This window comes from Barbus barbus (assembly GCF_936440315.1).
Source record: "Barbus barbus genome assembly, chromosome: 8".
NCBI classification, from domain to species: Eukaryota; Metazoa; Chordata; class Actinopteri; order Cypriniformes; family Cyprinidae; genus Barbus; species Barbus barbus.
The window spans coordinates 25,826,561-25,830,599 of record NC_136736.1 but is presented as its reverse complement, the minus strand read 5'-3'; positions in this window follow the sequence as shown (position 1 = coordinate 25,830,599).

Here is a 4,039-nt window from a genome sequence, read left to right as displayed (position 1 = left end):
ACGGCAAATGCGCTAAACACTGAGTCAAGTAAATACACTTACGAGCTGATTTTAAACTTCCGCTGATAGACTGCTTCTCTTAAAGACCACTTCCATTACACTGCCTTCTGCTGGCGCTTGAACCCACTTTCCTGTTTATCAACTACAAATGGCCAAGCAAGTGCACACACTGACAAGATACACGATACAGATTGTATCTGTACAAGAGCTTCAGATTGATTGCTTGAGCCTAGAGATCAGGACCACAACTATATGCAATAACCACCATATCCTGTTCTCATGATCTCTGGTCATGGCTGACCCCCAAACACACACACACACATACACACAGCCCTTTCACAAAGCACTCAGTTAAGAGTGAGATTTTTTTATGACTTTATATCTACAGTTCTGGATGACAATACATTTTGAAGGTCAATGGTGACTGTGCTTGACTTGTCAGATGCTTGGATTTATTCCAGAGTTGTATGCTCTTATTATCTCTGCCTTCAATGCCCCCCCACACTGATCTCTTTTTTTCCTAAACCATTACCGACTTTGATTAAATCGCTCTGTCCTCTTTGGGTAATTATGTTTTTAATGGGAATTTAAATTGAGTTAAAATTGTTCATCCACTTGAATGTTTCTCATTATTCAGCCTAAATAATTTTTTTTTTCAGTGATTTTGCTTTTGTTTTATTTTTCCAACTCCACCAATTTACATGATCTTGCATTTGCTTTCAAAACACAATACAACAATTCCAAATATGACAATCTGTGTTCCTTTTTAATTGGATATTTGGTTGATTTAGTATTATGCATTAGTGTATTACACTGTTTGTTTTAAAATGACATAAATATTGATTTAGTCATGTGACTACAGCCTATATAGATTAAAACTAAATTAAATTAAATAATGAATGATTAACTATTTGTTTTGTTTCAGAACTCAACAAAGTTATGGAGAAGGTAACAGATTGAATAGGCCACACTAGTCATTAACCATCGATCATGTTTCTGTTTCTCTAAATTGTTTTCTGGGAAAACAGACTTATTTTGTGATTTAAAGGAAAAGTTCACCAAAAACGAAACATTGCTGAACAATCAGGCCATCCAAGATGTAGAAGAGTTTGTCTTCATCTGAACAGATTTGGATAAATTTAACATTACATCATTTGCTGACCAAATGGATCCTCTGCAGTGAATGGGTGCCGTCAGAATAAGAGTGCAAACAGCTGATAAAAGCATCATGATCCACAAATAAGCCACATTACTCCAGTCCATTAATTCATGTCTTGTGAAGTGAAAAGGCTTCTTTTCTTTGCATCTGTGATCTGTGCATATTTCTGTGCATATTGGAATATTGTGATGTTTTTATCAGCTGTTTGAGCTCTCATTCTGATGGCACCCATTCACTGCAGACGAGCCATTGGTTAGCAAGTGATGCAATGTTAAATGTCGCCAAATCTTTTCCAATGAAAAAACCTACATCTTGAATACAATAAAGGTGAGTAAATTTGCAACAAATTTTCATTTTTGGCTGAACTATTTATTCAAGATGGAATTTTATATTGGCCCTTTCTGTACAGTAAAATAACAAAAAAAAAACTCAAACTACCCAAAGTGACCAAACTTACACTTTTCAGCAAAAAATAAATAAATAAATAAATAATAATAATAAAAACAAATAAAATGAATGGACCGATGGATGAATAAACAAAATAAAATAATAAAATAAAATACCATAGACTTGAAAGAGAAAGAGAAAGAGAAAGAGAAAGAGAAAGAGAAAGAGAAAGAGAAAGAGAAAGAGAACGTCAAAGAAACTGAACATCAAATTAATTTTGGGGCTGGGCTCTTTTGCCTCGAACCTGTATATAACCACTTAGAAACAATCTAACAATCATTCCAAACATTGTAGCAACTGCATGGCAATGCTCTAACGACCAGTCACAACACTGAAAAAAAAACAGCAGTGAGTTTTGCACAAGTAAGCACCACTCACATTTTCTTCAGATAATAAAAAAACCTAGTCATCTCTTTCAACTTGCTGAGGTTTGAACCTTTAGTTGGTGGGTGTCAGGTAAATATTCTCTACCATTTATCATCATTAATATGGGAGTGTTTGTGAGAAAGCGAGTAAGATATTGTGCCTGACAAGCTATAGTGACTGACTGATGTTCTAGTGAGTGATGAAGTGTGAAAGAGGAAGGCAAATGTCAGTGTTTTCCTGTGTTGTGTGGAAAGGGGCATCATTGGTCATTAGATGTGGGCAGCTCTCCTCCTGCTCATTAACCGCAATAACACCTCTGAAAGCTTAGTTTTTTTTTTAAACAAGTCTGTTTTAATTAGGACTGATCTCTCTCTCTTGCTCGATTTCTTTTTTTTCTTTCCCCCCCACTCACTCACCTATATTTCCCTGTGCAGTGTCTGGAGCATGGGGCGGCCCATGTGGCTTGATGCACTGACCCAAAGCAGAAGCAGTGTCATAGCGCTTTTGAAGAAATGTCTTTTAGATGCCCACAGACCACATAATCGCACCTCAAGGCACAGACAGGAACAAATGTGTGTCTCTGAAACGCTTCGTCTAAACAATTGTGTGACAACACTGTGAAAAGAGAAACAGAGAACAGTCACAACACATTAGCGGCATGTTAAAATGTATAGTTCACCATTAAATTGAAGTTCTGTCATCATTTACTTAATATCAGGTTGTTACAAACCTGTATGACTTTTTTTCTCTCTCTCTCTGTAGAAACAAGATGAGATACTAGGTAAAACAGTCAAAAAGCATAAAAAAGTAGTGCATGTCTTCTAAAGCCAGTGTGATGAACAAAGTAACATTTAAGAGGTTATTTGCCATTAATCTCTACTCTGATATTCAAATTTGGTGTCACGATCTGACAAATAGTGTACTGTTTGGCATCATTACCTACACTGTAATAAGTGATGTTGACTTAACTTAAAAAAAATTGAGGAAACCCGTTGCCAAGGCACTCTCGTGTTCTCACACAGTGAAAAATACATTTCGGAGCAAAGACGGCACTGACAGTGCGCCGACAGACAAGACAGAGCAGATTACTTTTGGTATGAAACAAGGCACGTGAACCAATCATCTCTTCCACTTTACTAGTTAAAATGACACAAAATGAACATCAGAAGATATCTTGTTTCAACCGTAGAAAGACATCAATACACCATTTTTCAAGCTCAAGTCCACCGATGTGAATCTACTCTCCTGTCTGATTTGTTTGTCAGACAAAAATGTTATGATTGGTCAGACTGCCTGTCAAACAAGCTTCCGTGAAGCTTCAATTGGGCCTGTTATAATGGATAACACAATTTCTACGAAGTTTGGAATAACCAGAAATGTATATTTATAAAAAAATATATATAATAATAATAAAATGTTGATGGCTTCTTAAGATTTTATTATTTACATGACCTTTTTGGGTCTAGAAAGCACACTTTTAAAATTAGGCTTTCTCATATCCAGACATTCCAATATTGTGGGAATCCTGGTTCATAATGACAGTTGTTGAGGTGAAAAATTAAAATAAGACATCTTGATTTTTTTTTTAGCTTATTTCAATACGTTTTGTCTTTTTTTTTTAAAGTAATCTTGAGTGTCCCTTGGAAGTTTACTGAGGCCCCCTAGTGGGCCCTGGAACCATGCTTGAGAAACGCTAAGCTAAAGGACACCAACTGTTTACATCTACAGGCTTGAGTCAATTCTGATTGGTATAATGCTGCTGTGTTTGTGTTCATCCTCCTCCATAAACGCCACACCTGTCTGTCCAAAGAGCTATTCATCTCTCTTTCTCCCCCTCTATTCATTCATTCTGTGCTCATCTCATTCACTCTCTCCCATCCATCTCATTATAAGAAACACAATTACCAGACGCCCAGGCCTTCCAATGCTCTTCTTAAAAGAGCTAAGGCGATTTGGACTGCTTATATTCCTCCCCTGATGAAGTCAGTAAGCTCCCATCTGCAACTGATGAGCAGAATCAGCCAATCAGATCCTTGCAAATCATGACTGGCAGGGGTGGGCGGGTAT